The sequence below is a fragment of the Eutrigla gurnardus genome (assembly GCF_963514095.1).
Source record: "Eutrigla gurnardus genome assembly, chromosome: 5".
Taxonomy (NCBI): domain Eukaryota; kingdom Metazoa; phylum Chordata; class Actinopteri; order Perciformes; family Triglidae; genus Eutrigla; species Eutrigla gurnardus.
Genome location: NC_139919.1, coordinates 24,657,007 through 24,678,681, shown reverse-complemented (window position 1 = coordinate 24,678,681; position 21,675 = coordinate 24,657,007). Strand labels below are relative to the sequence as shown.

Sequence of the window (21,675 nt, the reverse complement as noted above, 5' to 3'; positions counted from 1 at the left end):
ATGACAGGATTAGCCAGTGAGGTCCAGCAGCCGGTTTCACCAGCCAGCTGCCTGCAGCTGAAAACGGAGAGTCAGAGTGTCCGTGACAGCGGCAGTGCGACTCTGTCTCTGTGCTGTCACCCTTCAGTGAAGCACACAGCTCTCTGTAGCTCGCCTGACAGCGGAACGACACAGACTGACGCTCATTCTCCACGAAATACAGCATGGCTGCCTCCTCCTCCTCCTCCTCCTATTGCTGCCACCAGTGAGATATCAACCACACGCCCCTCCCAACTCCGCCCTTTCGTGACTACCAATAAAGTGCTCTTGTAGGGCATGCAGCTCATTTCCAACACCCCCTTTCCAGGTCCTGGAAACATCACTTTGGCCTGGTCTTTTCCCTCCTTTTGTATAATTCACAGCAACATAAGGAGCTGTAGAGGGAATATTAATAAGCTTAACTGTAACAGTTAGCACAGTTGTAGTACCAACCATATCTCTTGTTTGCATGTAATTATGACAAGGTGTGCAGATTCCCCAGTAAATGATGAAGCGATTCTGCTCATTGTGAAGATTATACGACAATGTAGGCTGTAATATATGGTCCTTGCAGCATGGCGTGTTTGTTTTGGCCGTCAGAGCGGCTCAGATTCAGACCAAGGCAAGTGGTTTCTTTGTAAGCCAGCCTCCCTGCTGTCTGGTTTTGGGGCTTCTGTAGCCGCTCTTCTTGCCTTTCTTCCCCTCTGCCTCGCTCTCTTACCACTGTCTTATCTAGTGCTGGTATGTTTTCACGGCTGTGCAGAGAATACCAAGTGGCTACTCCATCAGGGTGTGTAATTATATGGCCTCCCGAACTGCCATGCCCCTGCTGCCTGTCTGCTTGGGTTAAGCCAGGCCACACTCAAGTCCACTAGTGTGCAGCAACTGTGTAGCAGCATTTCTTCTCTTTGAGTTTTTCTAATGTGTTGCAACAATCTGCTCGAAGCCATATTTTTCTTTAAAAAAACAAAAAAACAAACCAAATGTCATTTTTAATGCCTCGGTGTCGGCAGCGGCCGTAGCCTGCTGAGACGCCGGCTTCGTCTGCAGATGATTATGAGGAAGACAATATCTCTGCAGCATCCGGCGGAAGTCCACCTTTGACATCTGTCAATCAACTGCCCACCTGCTTCTACAGTGAGATGGCTGGTCAGATACTTTACAGGGAGGTGCTGGAAGATTTTGATCACTCCGATGCCACGTTCGCTGAAGAGGGTAACAGGTAGCCTTAGATACTGTCGGATCTGCATGTATTCACAGCTGGGTTGGCCGGTTATGTATGCTCATGTTTTGAGGAGAGTATTACCCATAGAGTGCACAGGCTCCACCTCTATTGTCGATACAGATCATCAGTTTTTGCAAATTTAATGTGATCAATTGTGCAGAATAATGCTTAGCTGACATTCTGTATGCAGGATATAGATCTACTCTTTGTAACTCGTGTAACTTTAAATCAGGCCACTGAACCAAAACAAAAGCTGTCTAGAGAAACATAATCTTTTTTCTTTTAACATAGTTTCTCGGCCATTCTATTAGAATACATCATTACTCATGTCCTTTCTCTCATATCAGTGTTCTAACTCCTGCTTGTGTTGGGGAAAAACAAACAAACAAACCCTGTTGCATGGAAGCTGTTTAATGAAGGAGATCCCATCGACTCTAAAGATTTTTAATCTTCCGTCTTTGATCTGGCGAGATGGTCCAGGGAGTTTTCGAAACACCATAATATGCTGTCTGCTGCTCTCACTCTCAACGTGGAGGAAATTAATATATGCTTGGCTGCTCTTAGTGCTTTAATCCATTTAATGCACCCTGGGCAAAGGAGAGAAGAGAGGAATGTGTAGCCCGCCGCGGCGCACATATCTATACCAGCTTCACTACATTGAAGCAGAACCGCTGACGCCGCATGCGATTCTGGTTGCGACCGTCATTGTCATTGTTTGCTGGTCGGCCGTCCCATATTTGAAAGAAACAGTTCCTTGAAATCTTACAAAGAGGAAATAAGTATGCTCAATGAATTTCTCTTAGCTCTCAGCCACTGCTTCAATCAATGACACTGTCCCTCGGCAGCCGTGAGATATTGACCATTTCACTGTTTGTTGTTGATCCAGCTGGTGATGCAAAATCACACTGTACCAAGCCGAGCCAGATTTCTTATTCATTCTGTCCAACCAGCACAATTAATTGAAATATATTGTTCATAAGATCCTATTATTTCCACTTTTAGGAGAGTCCAGCAGCCTTTTATGCTCGTTTATACTCTAATTAACTCATTTTATAGAAGTCACAGGGTGCAGATTGTACCTTTGGACGGATGTTTATTCCAGCAGGAGGTGCACTGAGTGATGGCTCCGCCAAGAGTTGTGATGAATTAGGCTGCAACTGTGCACTCGTGACATTGTTAATGGGCCGCAATCAATAACGTAGCTTCATATCAGCGACCACAGAGTGATAACTGAGTATGAAAAGGGGAGAGAACCACATGATCATCAATGTGAATGTGAAGATAATCAACAAGATTGCATGTAACGCAGGGTGGTCTGTCATATTGAACCTTTTGCGGAACCATTTCCAGGACTCGATCAGTGAAATCAACGCTGTAGCATAAGTAGTGCTGTACAGAACACTGGGGAACATTTGTGTCATGATGATGGAGGCGAGAATAGGAGAAATTAGCCTAATTGAGTCACAGATAATACGCATAGGTCTCTCTCTTTGTGTAAGATTGATTCTTTGGAGTAATTTCTGCTGCTCTTTGACTCCGGAATACAATTCTTTCCCTTTTTCAATCTGACACTTAAATGTATTTATCTTCATACAATTAGGTGCAAAAGCTGTCATGAAATGACTGAAGATGTCGCTAATGATTCACCTCACACTAATGTTAAATTTCATATCTTTGTTATTTTAAAGACTTCAGCTCCTCTTCAGCACTGTGTGTGCTCCGCTGTGTGTGTGCAGTACGAGAAAGCAAAGTTTATTGCAAAGTGGTTGTCTTCTGACGGGGGCGCTGAGAGGTTATACAGCGTTATGTGTTTGGGTGTGGGGGAAAGAAAGGAAGCAGCGACATGGAAGTCGGGGATTTGGCAGGTAAATTCGAATTTTGCCGAGCTGTATTCAGTGCAGCAAGCAATTTGAAAATACAGGAATTATCATGTAAGTATTTGTTTATCATTTATTCATGCATGGGGATTTTAGGATTTACCTATGATTGTTTAATTTAAGATTGTTTGATAGTTTTTCACTGAAACGATTTTCACTAAAAACATGTGTCCTATCTATAATAGAAAAAAAAAAACTAAGGTAAAGTGATTCCAGTTATGGTTTAGTGTCATTTTAATAGTTTAAAGATTTTGATAATATTGCAAATCGGACAGAATGATTGTGACATTCATTTTTCATGTTTCCATGCATAGTGAGAGGGTTGGATGTACACATGGGTTTCTCCCTCGAGTAGACATTTTTCAATTTGTGCAAATATGCAAATGAGAATTCTGCATATTTGAGTCATTCACCTTATTTGCCTTTTTGCTGTGTGTTTGTATATTCACACACCGTACACACCAGTAGTGGCATAGCGATGTCTGGAGCCAGAGATGTCTGCAGGCATGCAAGCGTATGTCTGATTGCATTAAGATAATTTCATAGCCGGGCCTTGTGATACTGTCTACTAAATGACATTTATAGCTTTTTCCTCTGCTGCGCCTACTGAGCTGCAGACACACACTTAACAGAGAGCAAACTGTGGCTAGAAAGATGGATAATGTGCTTATGGACCATTCAAAATAAAAGGTCAGGTGCTACGGAAAAGACAGAAGACATTTACTGTCCGAATAAGCAGCTTTACTTATTGGGAACACATGATCAGAGTTGGCAGCAGGTAAAGCTGAAAGGCATGTTACTGCGCACACAGAAGCTAACCTGTCAGCAAAATTACTGCAGCTTTTTGTTACACGGTGACAAATGTGACTTGTATGGGTTGAGACGGAATGGTTTGGTTTTTGAGGCTAGGGGCTGCTTCATCTTCAAAGCCAGTTTACTCTCAGCTTCTCCTCGGGATTGATCGCATGTTGACGTCAGAACAACACATGATAAAAATTCCATTTCAACTCAAATTTGTTTGATGTGGTTAATTTTTTGTGGCCCCTGCGGGGACAAAGCACATTCTTTAGCAAAACAAAGCCTTGAGTCTGCAAAATTTACACTTTATTTCATCATTATAGTTTGGGGGAATAATTTTTTTTTTTTGCTGTGACACTGAAAAGGGGGGCTCCTCATGCAACCTGCTTAGGTAGTCAGTCAGTCAGAAGGCAGGAAGGCAGGTGCTGAACACTGATATGTTTCTTATCGTTGAGCTTCCTCCTCTCAGCTCATCACAGTCCATCACACACACACACACACACACACACACACACACACACACACACACACACACACACACACAGAATAGTGGGGGAAAAGAGAATCTATTAACCTGTTTGGAAAAGAAACTCTGTATTTTGACAAAAATAAAAATTGGCTCACTCACATGAACAAAATTGCATTTTGTGATATATCTTTCCAATTACAAAAATAACGAACGACCCGCTGTAGCTACAGAGCCCTTCACCCTAGTGTCTTATTACGAGTACAGCCAAGTGCTGCATTACTCCGGCACCAGCATTTTTTTTACTTGAGAGCCATGACCAAGAGGAAGGATTGGAACGGTAGCCAGAAGCTCTGAGGTGACATTTACGATTTTAAGATGAGGGTGTTGCATGTACTTAATTAAGAAATAGCCAGGGACAGCAGCTCCTCTCGTCTTCACTGTTCCCTGGGTAAGCTTATTTCATGCTCCAGAAAGCCTTCACATCACACGTGCACAAGCATGTGTGGGTGTGTGTCAGTGTGAGGAGCACACAGACAAGCGGAATGAATGCGCAGATGTGCAGAGGCATTAAGTCTCATTATGCTATATTGGCCATTCTCAGGATATTATTATTCATGAATTGCTTAATTACGTTTACCACACACCGAAGATGTTTTTGGACATTATTCTAAAGCAGTTTTGATCTTAATATTGAGGTAACACACAATCAATGATTGTTTTCATTATCAATTCATCTGCCGGGAGATTTCCTTATTAATTGGATGAATTTCCCACTCAAAAAATCTTAATGACAACAGCTACCAGACACATGGTGGTAACACACCGATGTTACATCGAATTATCAGGGAGGTTATCTGATCCATTCCATCATTATTCTGTAAAGCATAATAAAATACCTGTGGACCCAGTAGGTTACTTATTCCACAGGTCAGTGATCACCATAGCAACCGAGAGCAAAGAGCAAAGTAGCATCTCTGCAATGTAGCAGCTGTGAGCCTCGAAGCTGAGGAAAGAAGAGAGGTTATGAGTAAGAAGATACACTGGAGACTACATCTACATGTAGCTTTACACCGACATCATCCTTTTACTCTTGAAGGTCTTTAACAAAGGCTGCTTCTGTGTCTCAATAAAATGCAACCACAAATAGCATTTGGTGGGTCTGATCACCGTGGTAACTGAGTGTAGTGTTTCATATTGGCCGAATGTTGCTGCTCCATTTTGATACAAAACTGCCTAAGACATTAAAGTAAAAAAAAAAAGCATTATAGAGCAAATACTATAGTATTTAATAGGCAAAGTGCCATTCATGTTGGAGCATTTGGGAAATTGGTTTGCTGAGAGAGGCTTACAGTCGTGTTAAGATTTTTTAAAGATAGAACTTTGCTTTCCCAAGTTTAGAGTCATTTTATTTTGCTCATGGCACCAAACGATTACAAGTGCCAACAGTCTTTAATTCCTTTAAGTGGTGAGTTTCCAAAGATGCTGTGTGCCATTTTCAAAGATTATTGGATCAACAGTCTCAGAGAAATGTGTCAAAGCAAGACTGCATATTATTTCCGTGTTCTTGCATTCAACCTTTACATATTAACTTACATAAGAAGTGCCTGCAATGGGAATATAGTATGTTCTTCTTTAGCTCAGAAACACTAGATGAAATCAAACAAAAATGCCAGGATGTCCTACTACGATTGATCACATTTTGCAGTATACAAGCCAGCTATTATGACTCCCAATGTTTTGTGTTGTGAAGGTCACAGTTCAAGGTGCCATGTAACAACAGTATGTACTTTGTGGGCAGCTGCAGTAAAGATAAACATAGAATATATCAAATGATATCTAAAGTAAACTACTTGAAAGTACTGACTGTCTGATGTGGACGTTGCATCAACAGTCTGAGGAGCAACAAAAGAAAAAAGTTGGCTACTAATTTGACTACGACAGTTTGCTCAAGATGAAAGTGGGACTCCAGCACTTAGTTCCCAGACCCATTAAAATAAAAGGCGAGGGCACCCTAATTGATATTTTGGATGTGAGACTATAATTAACAACATTGGTCGCGAAAGGAATTAAATTAAACACTTGCAGAGATGGAGCATTACTTCGCATCAACCATGTCCTGTTCGGAGCCATATTTCACTTGTCAAACTCCGTTTTTTGCTAATCCATTACCATTATGCCTTTAAGCCTTCTACATGCATTTCTGTATCAGTCATTTCTTTAGTGGGAAAAGTGATTGTCAAGATGAAACTCTCAGAATACATAATGACTTCATTAGTGGTCCTCCTCAGTGATTAATTGAAGTGCAGTGTCACCCAGTGTGACAGAGCCACTCGTTGCCAGACAGTGTTGTGACAGGAACGAGGACCATGTTGATGAGTCTGGAGATGATCACACAGACCGATGTTCACTTGTGAAACACACACACACACACACACACACACACACACACACACACACACACACACACACACACACACACACACACACACACACACACACACACACACACACCAGTCAGCAGCATCACTGAGCATGGAGATCCCACTGAGAATCAAGAATAGGATTTCAGAATTAGAAATCAACTTTTCAATCTACCTGCGATCGACTGATTGCAACCTCACACGTTTGCCAGCGGGGATTTGCGACGACTTCAATATTTGCCACAGTGGTTGATATCAACATGTTGGCACAAGCTCAAGCTGTGCTACCACCCTCAAAGAAGCTGGCATCGCTCCATCTGAGCAGACGGAGACGGACCTCAGAGCCTCTCCACTAAAGGGGCCAGAGATGTTTGATGGTGCTGTATAAGCTCACCATCGCAGAGCATTTAACCACGAGGAGCAGGAGAAGGTTTTATCTACCGTATAGAGTAAACTGAGGGAGTGAGAAGTAGAGGTGGAGGAGTTAAAGAAAGCTTGAATAAATGTCGAGTGTGGGAGAGGTCAGTGAATAAGCGAGACGAGGGTCACATTGTCTAGATAAGACGAATCCACCTGAGGTTGAGGATCAATCTGCTGGTTTTTAACCGGTAAATGCTCCTCGCTAAGATATCGAGCCTGGCCTTTGATGGGTTTTTTCTGACTGACTGTTGGCTTTGGATGGCTTGACTGTAGCTGGTACAACAGAGACATGCGTTGCGGTCCTGATCGGAGCTTAGCTTGTCAGATAGAGAGATGTATAAAAGTCAAACGGCAGACTGTTATTTAATCAATTTGATCAATACGGCCATTGATTCAGATTATCTCCCGTATCAATAATGGAGCAACAGATTAAAAGAAACCTTTTTAAGAGTTGAGGATTGCTGTTTGAGATGGTGACTCAATGTTAAACGGCAGCTTCACTGTCTGTTTGAAAGCACATCTATCTTTGGTGAAAACGTGTACAGCCTCTGAGCAGGTCTCTAACCGGCCTCTGGGTGATTGAAATGGTTCAATAGCTCTACGGGGTCCTAGTTAGTGTCTGGTAGCTGCTCATGTTGATGAGTCATTATTATAAGTTTTATAGTAGCGACTGGGCAACCATGTAAAAGACGGAAATACTCCACGCGCTACTCCCATATACTTTATTCAATTAAATCTAGTGTGCGGACCGTATTTTCTCCATCAAATCCCACAACCCCAGAATCACTATCAGCTTATTCATTGTCAGAGTGTAAGGTAAGTCATAAATTCCAGTTTAGTGTCTCTTAAGTGTTTCTGATGATGTAACAGCGGCTTATCAGTGCTTTCAGACTCAGTCACCGCCTAATCTATCAGTCTGAGCTTTTTCACATTCGCTCGCATGCATTTGGAGATCATAAAAGGCCGGGCAACAGACCCAGCAAAAGTATTTTATGCATATCACACACACAGAGCAGCAGGGGGAAGACAAACTCCCCCTCTCCCTTCCTTCGATAGTAACACCTTCCGTATGCGTGAGTAGCTCTTTATATTTCCCCAGGCAGATCACAGATGCGTTTTTTCTTTTGCTGCATCTGTGTCGTCTATCCCCGACACACCAGGTGCTGTGTGGCCTCCTCCACTCTGCACAGTTTGCTCAAATCTCTGTGAAATGAAGAGCGAAGAGCGGTGCCCTCTCGCCTCCAGCGGCGCTGAGATATTTAGGAGTGGCACTACCGGGATGCAACAACATGCAGCTGTGGAGCTCGAGGAAGAAAGTCTATTGTGTTTGATTCTTGGTCCGTCTGTTTGGTCCAGGCTGAAATAGCTCAACAACTATTGGATAGATACAGGCAAAACATCTTCCGAAAAGGCTCAAAACTCACCGTTTCAGACTTCACCTCGACTCTGCATAGCATGACCCACAGCTTGCCATGTTCAGCTTTTGACAAATGTACTTATTGTAAGTTGCTTTGGACAAAAGTGTCTGTCAAACTAAGATAGTGATCATGGTAAACATTATACCTGCTAAACATCAGCATATAGTACATATATATTATGTGACATCACCTCATATAGCTGCATTATCATAGGGCCCTATTTAAATAATCTATAGTGCATCTATGGTGCATTAAGGCCATGTCCAACACCTGGGTTTTGGGCATAAATAAACCAAAGAGTGTCATCACCTTTATTGAAAGGCAGATTCAGCAAGCAGTTTTCTGCAGTTAAAAAAAAATGTTGTTTTTTGATGGCAACAAATATAAAAAAATGTGTTTGATAAAAACATGTTATTTCTTTTGGAAACCTTTGGTTCTCAGTGGGAAACAATCTTACACAGTCACAACTGGACCCTAATGCGTCACAGTATAATACTAATGATATTAGTAGTAATATCAATAGCCGTTATCTGCAAATATGCAGAACAACTGTAAAAAAATGTCTTGGTTTTTGGCACAATCGCTTTCTGCTGCCTATAGCAGTGCACCAACAATGTGCCTGACCCCACCTCATTTTAAGACCAATATATATTTGCAACTTTCTTCTTTACATGACCCTTGCGCCGTGTTGTTGTGAAAACTTCAGTTTATGTGGGAAGCATATTCTATTTGGCTGCACAGACGAAACATCATTTTTACACATTCATCCAGGCGCGTTACACTGGAAGTGTGAATGTTGGTTTACAATCTTAACATCTCCCAAACGTGTTGTAGCTCAGCAGGATACCGCATTCAGCTGAAAGAGAAGACGCACAGCAGGCCTTTTCATTTCAGTCTTCCCCGACACTGACCCATATTAATTTGTTGAAAAGCAAGGTGATGAAATACATGCACCATTCAGCACAGAGAGGGTAACACACACAAGTGGCCACCTCTCCAACACAATAAGTGCGCCTTTGAGTTGATTATAATCCCAAAACCGCTGTGGGGATAAACAACATGTTTTTGATGTTTGTGAACGTTGTTTTGAGTATGCTAATGAAGATAAGCTTCCAATTGTTGGCGAGTACTTATTTTTTGGCGAATGTGTGTACACTGTGCTGCTGCATTAATATAATGAAGAAACAATACTTGGAAATATCAAATTCTAAAAAATGAAAAACCCTTTAATAATTGTAGCAGCATATTCATTTGCATGTAGTACATTTCCAAGTCATTGCTTATGACTGCAGCACGTTTGATTATTGTATTGACTGCATTCATTTACTCTGCTGCGTTATTGCACTCTCTCACACACATCCTGTCACGGCAATAGCCATTGGCTACCTGGCTGTAAAAAAGAACCCACCGATCTGCATCAGCTTTCTGCTCGCTGGCATAGAATCAATGCAGAATTACAGATGGGAGCAAACACTGCAGGACACACACACACACACACACACACACACACTTCACTGCAATATTATAACAAAAGTATTTTACCACAAAATAGTGTTCATAATCTCGAACAGCATATGAATTATGTTTCTTGTGAAAAAAAAAACGAGAGACTGAGAAGGTTAGAGGGCTCTGGGAATAATTATGCATGTCTTTTCAATGGTCTGTTAAAGCATAATGATCAGCCAGTGAGGGGGAAAAAGGCATTTCAGCACAACTCTATAGCTTCTGCCTATGGCTTACATTGATAATGGATTTAACATTTAATCCTTGTGAAATTAGGCCTCATTTTCTTTTGTTGGATCCAACTGAAATGGAAACGGGAGTTTGAAATCTTTCTTCACGCAATTCATGGTCTGTTTAAAATAGCTTTGAATTAGGTTCAGCTTTTTCTACGTTATAAATGATCTCACGGTGTGATATCTACATGGGGATCCTTCAGGAGCCAGTTACATCTTAGGCCCATAAAAACCACTGAGAAAATGCAAGATAAAATAGAGTACTTACGATCTCTGAATGCTGAATTGGTGAACAGGCGGTTGTTGTTTTTAAAAGCAGCGGTCGCCCACAAAGACTCACACACGAGCGTCTGGTCGGCGGTGCGTGTCCCTGTTGAGAGACACAAAAGCACAAAAGACTTGAACGCTTGTCACAGTGTAGATGCTGAATAGCCCATGCTCAGTCTCAAAGGAAAACATGTAAAATAATAATTTATTTAGAATGTGGCCAGAATAATATACCGATGAAAAAAATAAACTGTGAGATATTTATATACTATTCAGAATAGTAGTATAAATGTTTAAATCTAGCAGCAGTTCATTGTTCATTGCAACCATGCATTTGTAAAGCTCAACATGATTGAAATTGTTATTCGGGACAGCAGAACCACACAGTTCAAGGTAGAAATAGTTTAAAAAGGAATAGAAATCTGTAATAATAAAAGCTGTTTTACTGAAATACAGATTTGCAGGTTTCTGTTGCTTCTGTTGATACTCACGCATGGTGATGTAATATCAGCATTTTAAATCTCACCTTGTTTAAATTTCTTTTAATTAAGCTAAAAAAAAAACCCAGTACGAGAATTTCATACCTTATTAGAAGCTAGAGTGTAAATGACTCAACCTGGAGTCTCTTTTGCAGATTGATTAGGATTGGATTTGGATGTTTTAATTTATTTGGATGATTAAACTAATAAACTAATTATACATGTGCACTCGGAGCAGTCACAACTGCAGATTTCACGAGGCTAAATGTAGAATATTCTAACTGCTGCTCTACTCTGTAATGATGGCTCTTACTTCTATGTTTTTATCAGATTGCTCTAATTAAAAAAAATGAGTTCAAATATTTTTTCCCAACACTATTAACACTATTAAACACATTATTAAAGGACATGGAGAAAACACAACCTGCATATTTTACCCCTTAGATGTTCACAAAGATGTTTACACTCCAGGCACAGATGGTGTCAGCAGATCAATGCATAACATTATAGATTCGTTGTGGCATAGTATACAATAACATTTTAATGCAACAGTAACTACAGTCATTAACCTCTTCTACTCAACGAACAACCTTTCTTTTTCTTTTTTTTTTCCATTTGCCACCTATTTTCACTGTTGCACAGATGACTCTGACTCCACAGAACATACCAGGGCAACTATTAAAAGCCAGACGCTGGAATAACCCATGTATCCTGCTGTCAAACATTGTGCATTCCTTCCATCAGTCCAATATTAATGAACCCGTATGCTGCATTAACACTTAATCACTATGTTTTCCAGGGGGCAATGTTGTAGACCCTTCAAAGTGCAGGTCACCAAACCCATGGTGGGTATCCTTAACAAATATAGAGAATTCAATACATCTCCTCCCTCATAAAACATTTTCAAAGCAGGAGAGTATTTTGGACCCTGTGTCTATTTACATCCGTGCTTACTAACTTAGCGGTTTTCTTCTTCTCTGCCTTTGTTGGCAAGTAGACAAGTGGAATAATGCAAAAGCGATGTGTATTGTGTCAGCCGTGTGCTTGTAGATTTGACCCGTGTGTGCACAAGAGCAACAAAACAACAGCCCACTCATAAAAACATTGCTCCACATTGCTGCCAGTGCTTCCTTCAACCCCAGTTGCTGGAATTGACTCATTCTTTTCATATAGTAATCTTTAACTCCTGTTATCATTATTTCACAGGTTCAGTTACTTGCCAATGCAATTTTAGTTTTGGTATTCCGTTTTCACGGTCTGTGTGGCAGCGTTCATTCATGTTGCTGCACGTCTGTTCATGTAGGAGTAAGCTAATAAGCTAGACGGCACTGTGTTTGTCTTCCTCCAGTCTCCTTTCCGGTTGTGGATGCTGCTGCTGGGCAATAACGCTGTCCTTTGAGGGTGTCATTTTTTATTTCTTTATGGTGATTCTTTGTAATGGCTCATGGCTGATCATTCCTGCTGTGATAAAAAGGATGGAGATTATTTGACGATAAATCAATTTTTGAAAATCTTCTAATATATATAATCTATATGTTGTTGGACATACAAGTCAACTCACGATGAACTGATATATAGTGCAGGTCTCATGATATGATATTTAGTTAAAGAATGAGACTATAATAACTGAAACATGTCCCGACTTAATATTTCATCACAATTTTCTAAATACCGAAGGACTTAAATACTTGAATGGGCTCAAAGACCTCCATTCATCTTATAATTGCACACATTTCAAAAGGATTGCCTGCAGTAGTCACATTTGAAAAGAAAAAGTCTGAAATTCTGATACACTTTTGATTTCTGAACTATAACTTAAGCTGCGACGCTTAGTTGGAATGTATTGAGCTTGATTGCATCATAAGGAACTTCTAACATATTAATTTTTAAGGACGAATGACATACCCATTTCTTTTTTTTTTGTTTGTCAGTAGTCTTTACTCTTTATAATATCATCATCATGACTTTAACCCCCTCACGTGAATCATTACAATTGAATCATGAATAGCATCCCATGGTGAAAATCTGCAATATTGTATTTCCCGGAGGCTATACTTTGATAGAACATATGTTCATTATTGACAACAGGCACTCCATCACCCAAGCATACAGATTTGAATGACAAGTAATTACTCTATTTACAATATATCCTTCCTTCCACTATGTGTTCTGCTTTGTATGGACTTTTAAAGGAAGATGCCTCGAAGGAAAGGTGCCGGAAATGATTTTTAACACTATTCCTGAACACTATAACACCGACGGAGCTTCCTGTAACTTGGTACAGTTCACGGATGGATGCATTTCAAATTAAATGGGTTTTTGTATTTCTATTTGAGATGCAGTAGCTACAAAAATTGTACAGTTGTGTCACACTGTGACTTTCCCTTCATGTTGTACAGGTAATGCACATAACGGATTCTGTAACATCTAAAACAGAATGACTGATTAGTGAATGAGAGTCATTACAAAATCAACAAGAGTGAGCTAGCTGATCAATCAGGGCAGACATTTGGACGAGATGGAGGGGCAAGAGGTCAAGCAGAGCATTTCATGCAGAGAAGGCTGAGAAGAACGGTTGCATCTCAGCCAGAATGGGGAACGTTTTTGTGCTTTTAAGCATGTAAACATTGTACTGACCTGAAATACAAGTATACACCTGAAAATGAGCATAATGTCCTCGTTTGTTTGTGAGAGTTGTCCGTATTTGACTCTCTGAATTGTAACAATTCAACTATTTGAGGTAAGCAATAAAATGCTCTGTTGCTCTGTTGAATTCTGAAAGTAACAGATAATTCCTCCTCTTTCTGAATCTTCATCTCATCCCTATTTGACCCAGCTTTCTTACAATCAAGTAAATTAAGTTTATTTCCCTCTGAATTGCAACCCATTTATTTCCCCATTTGAATCACCTCAAGTTGATTCTTCCACCCATCCATCATCCGGCTTGTATATTCAGTAAACAGAGCCTGAGCCTTTGTCCATGTCCTCCAGTCTATTCTCCTGAAGAACCTTCAATGCATTCTTTAGCCTTTCAGCTACCCCATTCCCCCGAACAGACAGTGTAAGACTTCATATTTGTCTGGTACAAACACTATCTGTCTGCACCTCCTTTTCTCTGCCTTGTTCCTCCTTCACCCCTCTCCACTGAGATTATATCTGTGGCCAGGGCAAAGACAGTCTGGACTCTGTGCTCTCCTAAAAGTCTGATCACATCTGATGCTCACTTTATGTACAGAAATACAAAACCTTTACACTCAAAAAAGGTCTATTACGGTTTAGGCAAAAGGAAAAAAACAAAGCCATGTACTGTTATCTTTCGACATTTGTGGCTTTGTCATATTTAATTGGTAGCATATTGTACACAACATCCATATATCAACATTACACCCACAAGGCTGGCACCCACTGTGTTACTATGGTAACATCATGAGATGTCTCATGGCAGATAGAATTAGCCATCATCAGTAATTAGAGCTCATTAGCCCATCGGCTGAACCTAATTTTTTAACCAAAAAGAGGAACATAAGGGGAAAATAAAGAAAAAAAAAACCTTCGGCTGAGTGAGTACTGAAATGTTTTGCCATTGGATGTCATTAGACCGTAGAGGCACATAACAAATAATAATAATAATTTTAAAAAACCTGTCAGAGGGCATCCCCGTCGGAAGATGCACATTATAACAGCTGCACCAAAGGCAGTGCCTAGTTTATGATTTCAGCATATTGGATCCTTTAGATGTTTCTGCACTGTGGTTATCATACTGGTGGATATGTTTCAGCACCATGGACAGCACATTGGTTGCTGGAGATATGTCAGCACATTGAACAGCACACTGCTGTAGATGTTTCAGCCCCACGGACAGCACGCTGACTACCGTAGATGTTTCAGCACCATGGACAGCACACTGTCTACTGTAGATGTTTCAGCACCACGGACAGCACACTTCTGTAGATGGTTCAGCACCATGGGCAGAATATTACTAGACATGTTTCAGCACCATGGACAGCACATTGCCTGCTGGATATGTTTCAGTAACGTGTGTATCTGAACCTTGTCTGCATCTTACCACTGAGTTATTTAAACAGAAGCCACTAATCTCTAGACATCCCAGATGGGTGGTCACCACACAAGAAGATTTAAAAATGGAGAATGCACTTACCTACAAAGGACTTAAGGATATTTGAACATCCATTAGGGGCCTCTCGGAGGAGAAAAACAAGCACCCTCATTTTCATTTCCCCCTTAAACCTAAACATGTATAGTCAACGTTTTAATATATAATTTGGTTATTTCTTTTATCAAGTTGTGCAATGCATTATTCCGGCTTAGCCGCATTAGTGGCTCTGGATTTTTTTCTTGACTCACAGCGATACATCAATCAATCAATGATTCACCAAAACTGTAATATTTATTATTGTTTTCTTTTCACAAAGTTAGGTTGGAGGAGAGCCCACTTATATTTAAGTAATAACCACCATCCTCCGTGCTTTCCTTCAGAAGTTAGTGCATTACATATTCCTCCTCCTCTGCATCCCCCAATGTCCTTTCTTCGATTGTCATTCACTTCATCCAGTCACTAATGGAGGCTTTAAAATGACTATCAAGGTGGAAAATGATGGTTAAACAATTCAGATACATAAAGCTCTTAGCCTTTTTATTTTCTGCATTAGCAGTAATGATTCAATGGGGAAGGCTGAAGTAAGGTGTCAGCTAAAAGCTCATAATGAAGCAGACTGTTTGTCAGGCAGGAAGATAAGGTCGGTAATTGCCCACGGTCCTGTATTGTCAATACACATCCTGATGCCTTCAAAGGCTCTGTGGTTATATAACCACCACTTTGTCTTCTTCTTAGATTCTGGCCCATGGAACTGTTGGATGTATTTTAATGGTAAAAAAAAGTGAAAGCTATGAATTTGGCTATCCATAATAAACTTGTTAAAGTGTCCAGACACAGTGGTATCTCAGTGGTCCAGCTGTTTAATGCAAGCCTGTACATTTGTACTGTGTGCACACACATCTGTACAGTATGTGTGTGCTCACAAATATACGGTACACATTGGTTTGTGTGTAATGTCTTTGATCGCCCCGCTGTTAGATGTTCTTGCTAGCTCCTAACCCGCTTAAGCTTTTAATGGAAAGCTGCGGGTTGGCCTCTTCTCACTGTGTACTCTGCTGTGGCATGCCTCACTTTGGAAAAAGGAATACTTGCTAATTAAGATAGTTAGTCCCTATGGGTTGTTCTCTGTAGACAGTTTTTGCTCACTGTGGGAATGAGCAGTTGTCGGGTCTGCAGGCACCATGAGTGTCTATGGAAATTGAAGGATGAGAGACGGAGAGTGGGCTTCATTTGTGAATATGCATGTGGTAGAACAGCACTCTATGGATGAGCCAGTGGAAAGTACTGCTGCAAAATAATGGAGCACTAATGACGTGAACATAAAACTGAAATGTATTTTATTATAAAAATGTTACGGTGTTGTAACCATTCCTGACAAAATACAGCTATCTATTATTAGACATCATCAGGCACTGTGATAGGCTGATACATATATATATATATATATATATATATATATATATATATATATATATATATATATATATATATATAAGTGACAGATGGTGGCTATGGATTTTGTAAGAATAACATTTGTAAGAAGAATTGTACAATAACTTTCAGCTGTACTATCATTAACATTTGTATATTAACAATACATGAAATTGTGTATAATGTAAAGGTGTTGCTCACGATGATAAATGATTACGTGATTCTGCAATCCCTCAGTTTTACAGACCATTTTAACATTTTTAAGCAAATTGTTTTGGTTATAGGTCGCAACTTGAATGAGCAGGGTGCAGGATTTAGTGGCATCTAGTGGTGAGGTTACAGATTGCGGCTAATTAAATACCCCTTCGCTCACACCTCCCTTTCTAAGTATATCTTAGAACTCCGGTGGTGTTCAGGTAATGTAAAAATGGAAAAGGCCCTCTCTAGACCTGATATTCGGTTTGTTTGTTCTGGGCTACTATGGTAACATGGACCATTGTGTTTAAAGCCACAGCCTTTCCATTGAGCCAGCATGCGTTATACCAGCGCCCCGGCCCACCTAAATGCAACAGAGCAGTAATTAATGGTATTCTTTACACCTTTGTTTGCCCTACATTGACATCTCAAAATGGCTGCTCCCATTTTGAAGCTGAGGTGATAAATTGTCAGTGTTGTGTTTACAACCTCCAACTAACCAACGGAGCAAAAAATCAAATAATGTTGCCACTAAGAGATGCAAGACCTGGTCAGGTTAGTTTAAATGTAAAACCTCTAAGAGGAATGCCATTTAATTATAGGTTGCTGTGTGTATATGTATGTCCTCTTAATTCTGTTGTTCACTCAGCTTGTTAAAAGGCTTATGACAGTTTACATAAAGAGGTTTATAAATGGACAAATGATGGCACTATTATTCACTTGTTCCTTCATTGAAATCTATGAAAGTAGTTTCTGGATGTTCTGCTAGCCAGTGATCGACACAACCGTCCCGATGTCAAAATACTGTCAAAAACTGTTCAAGCAACACCCACTCTCCCAGGATGTAAATCCCATTTACTGGTGGAACGCAAGTGTCAAATCAAAAACTACCTTCAGCTACCACGGTTTGACAGTATCTTATGTACTTTTTCTCTTTATTTTACTCCACCAGCACCACTCGTGCTCCCAGCTGCCTCCTTTATAAGCTGACAATTACAGCAACTTGAGCATTATCTCCTCATACCATGTGCTCTATTAGCCCTTTAAACACCTTGTACCAGGGAATAACTTGAATAATGCAGATTCCGTGGGCCTGTGGGCCAGTTCTTGCACAGATTTACCAGGCTCATTATGATGATTTACTTTTCAGCTTGATGTTTACACCTAAGGCCAATCAAACATTACCTAATAAATACAAAGGGAAAAGAGGGCCTACAGGAGAACACTGTATAGGAAGATGGGCAAATAATTAATGTAGTTCTCAGAATAAGAATCCAGTCTTGTGTGTGTGTGTGAGAGAGGGGGTTGTGGTGGTGGTGGTGGTGATTTTGGGGGATTTGTTGGATGAACACATTTCTAATTCCTTGCACATCTCATAGATAAGGTAAATTTGACTGCAGTCTTGGGCAACTGATATCTAGTTGTATTTTGTTATCCCAAACTACCCAAATTGCCAAGTTAATTTTGCTTGGGCTGAGCCATCACCGTACCTATCTTCATAATAACATTATGAAGTCAGTTTTTGTCAAGCTAACGACGTGAGAGGATCAAAATAAACCGTTTTATGCAGGGAAGCAAATGACTGTTATACATGTGCTTGTTTTTCTACCAGCTCATCAGCAGGATGTTTGTTGTGTATGCATAACACTGAACAGCCCAAAACAGCTTGTTTATTTCATTTTAAGAAGTACAAGTAAGGCTTGAGTGAGGATGTATGGATGAATTCATAATTTATTTGATCATGTCCCCTGCAGGCCTTTGGATTCGGAGCTTGTCTTGTGCTTGTTTGTGTCTAAACACAGCACAGCAAAAAAGCTTAAGGTTTAAGCTCTGGCTATTCGCATTGTAGATCTGGAAGAAAATATCAGATCTCATATCAGTGTTTGTGTGTACAGAGAGATATTTGAAATTGTGAACAAAACAGTCTAGTGAGACTGCACCCGTAATCCATTTCAACCTCCTTGCATTTTAATTCTAAACAAGTAACCTTTGCCAACATTTTGTCATGAAACTTCCTAATGCTGCCTGAAATAACTTCTGATGTAAACAGAACACATATGTTGTTTTTACAAACAGCAGCTTCCAATGTGACTAAATAATACTTATATATAATACTTTTTTTTTTTACTTAGGATCTAGTGTATTTGGAGCGACCTTTTGATTTTGAGTTTTATTTTAATCCGTCTCTTGTGAGTCCTCCACGGTTATTGAAGTGATATACTAAATTGCTTGAGTACCCCTTTAAATCTTGAGAAAAAAGGAATGTGCACACTATGGTCCATGCATTTATTTAATGAGAAAGCCAAGCGATTTCTCCTTTAACCTTCACCTGGGAAATACTTGAAAAAATGGAAATCTCAAAGCTTATAATACATAAAATAGAGGAAACTTCTACAATATGGTAAAATTGCACTTCTTAATGGGATAGTACCATTTTACAAAATGAGTCATCAAACCAGACACACAATTAAACAGTGCTGCCCCCCCTTGAACAAAACAACACTGTGAACAAATGAATCCATTTCTGAAACATTATAACTTGAATAACATTCACATACACTGTGTGCTGCATTGTTTCTCATTATTCACAGTGAGATCATGTTAATTGTTCAATGCGCTAATGTTGGAAAGCCAACATGATCGTTTAATTTTAGAGAATTATCAATCACGGTTCAATACAAATCAATTGTAAGCTCTGGCTTTTCTTTGGCCCTAAATGTAGTTTTTGTCCAGTTCTGTTACATTAAACTATGATGCTGTTCCATACTGAACATTTCAGTATAAAGAAGAGAATGGTCATTCTTCATGTTTACGAACACTTTTCATGAAATAATAAACTAGAAACACAAAAGGCGATGTTTTGTAAGTGCATATGTAATAGTTCTTCTTCTTTCACAGCCCACTCATCACAGCCCTAGAGTCTGTCCTTTACCATTACGTGAACATACCCTATGACCAGCAAAAGGAGTTTACGTCATCAGCCGGTACACCTGTGACTAATCATGTCTTTTACTGCACTTTCCCCTTTTCTCTTATAATGTCAAACAGTGCCCAAAATACACCCACGCACCAGCAGCACATAGCTACTCTGTGCTGAGAAAATGACTATTATTCATGCAGTAATGTGATGTGGCTTTGCAACAAAGCACTGCAGTGCAGAAGACAGCAACACCGGGCTGCTTGTGATTTGCAATCATAATGGAAAACGATCAAAAAGCACTTTCGGTAAATAATTGGCTGAACCTGTGTTCCTGATTTTCAAAATAGAGGTTCTCACTCATTTGCTCACATTGAGTATTGCTAACAATAAAGTGTCGTTAACTTTGACTGATATTGAGCTGCAGATAATTCGTCCAGCCCACATAGTTTTCAAAAAACCTAAACATTCTTAGTAATTCTTACTGTTTATCATCTTACCCTCCTTTCTTATTGATATATTTAACAAGATATGCTTTATGTTTAATAATTCCTTTTCCTTAATGAAAAGAGAAATATTTTATGAGAAATGTTCTGGTAGACCCTGAAGTGATGTCTCTGCAGTACAATCATCATTTTTTATGCCTCACTTCTCGACCACACATATCTAAGTATCCCAAAGAGTCCTGATGCAACAGGGATGCCAGCAAGTCAATTGCAAAGTATAGAGCAAAAGGCCAGCAACATAGAGTGAGAGCTTACATGCCTGTGTCTTATTTTTATTTGCATTTATTCCTCTCTGTCACGAATCAGCCAGTTTGTTTTCCTTCTGAACCCCCCTTTGATTGTTGATCAACCCCTGGAGGTCTAGCCATCTACTGTACCTGAATATACTCCTATGTATGTATGAAATATGTATTTGAAAACGAAATTGAAACTGGGACACTGGGAACATGAGTCCACTGACATACTGTACAACACTACAGTGTAAACTCGAGTAGTTCTTAAACTATACTTAATACTTTATACTTCCGAGGGGACCTTGAACTCTTTAAAAGTCAAGTCTCAAGGGAAAGTGGTAAAAGCATTGCATCATAACAGGTTTGGCCCAGTGAAGAGCTCAAGGCCATCTAGCCTACTAGTCATCCAGAGAAAGCCATTACACAAAGAGGGTCAAGGGAACTCAGTCTAATGACCTTTTAAATCGCAGAAAGGAAGGAATTCTGGTTGAATAGAGTTTATAGATAGAGATTTATAAATCAAGGAGAAGCTTTTAGAACAGGTTCTGAACTGGAACCTGTCCTGAGTTTGTTAGGGTGTCATTAAGAAAAACCTTCTCTCTTTTCTTTAAATTGAGCTCAGTTAAAGCTCAAAGACTCTATATATCTGCACACAGGGGAGCCAATAGACAACATAGACAACGTAACTACTATGATATTTAAGCTTAACAAATGCTGTTCATGCAGAAAAGGAAAATCACTGCACAATAATAGGCTTGTCTAATATGATTAACTGAGGCACTGTGGAAGAGTGCGTTTGTTTCATGTCCTTAGTCTTAGCCATGAGAGACTGAACAAAAATCGTTGGGAAGGAGAAAAGGGTCATAAAATTGGGCAGGATTTGTATGTTTTCTTTGTGCTTAAGGGAGTCTAGCAGGGGATGGATTTTTATTTTATTTTATCACCGCAGAGATCAATCGTTGTAACGCTTTTAAGGGCTTTATTTTTTGCAGTGCGTGTATGAAATTGGAGATGCACCAATTGCGATTTCCCTGGCCAATTCCGATTTTTCTGACCTGCCAATTCAAGCTGCAAGCTGGGTGTTTTTTGCCAGGTAAGCTCACTTTATGCTAATGTGAACGGCAGGTCGGTATGTATCTTTGCATCAAG

General features: G+C 40.0%; 1 protein-coding gene across 3 annotated transcripts in view; it reads right to left on the bottom strand.

Annotated features, from left to right (window-relative positions):
* Positions 1 to 21,675, bottom strand: part of frmpd3 (FERM and PDZ domain containing 3) — a 67,520-nt gene that overhangs the window by 25,865 nt on the left and 19,980 nt on the right. Inside the window, exon 1 of one of the 3 annotated variants that reach the window (XM_084009039.1) lies at positions 10,650 to 10,668. The exons of the other annotated variants lie outside the window; for them this stretch is intronic. The gene's annotated coding sequence lies outside the window, so the exon portion shown is untranslated. Of the gene's footprint in view, positions 1 to 10,649; positions 10,669 to 21,675 lie in introns of those variants that run through there. 3 annotated transcript variants of the gene reach the window in all.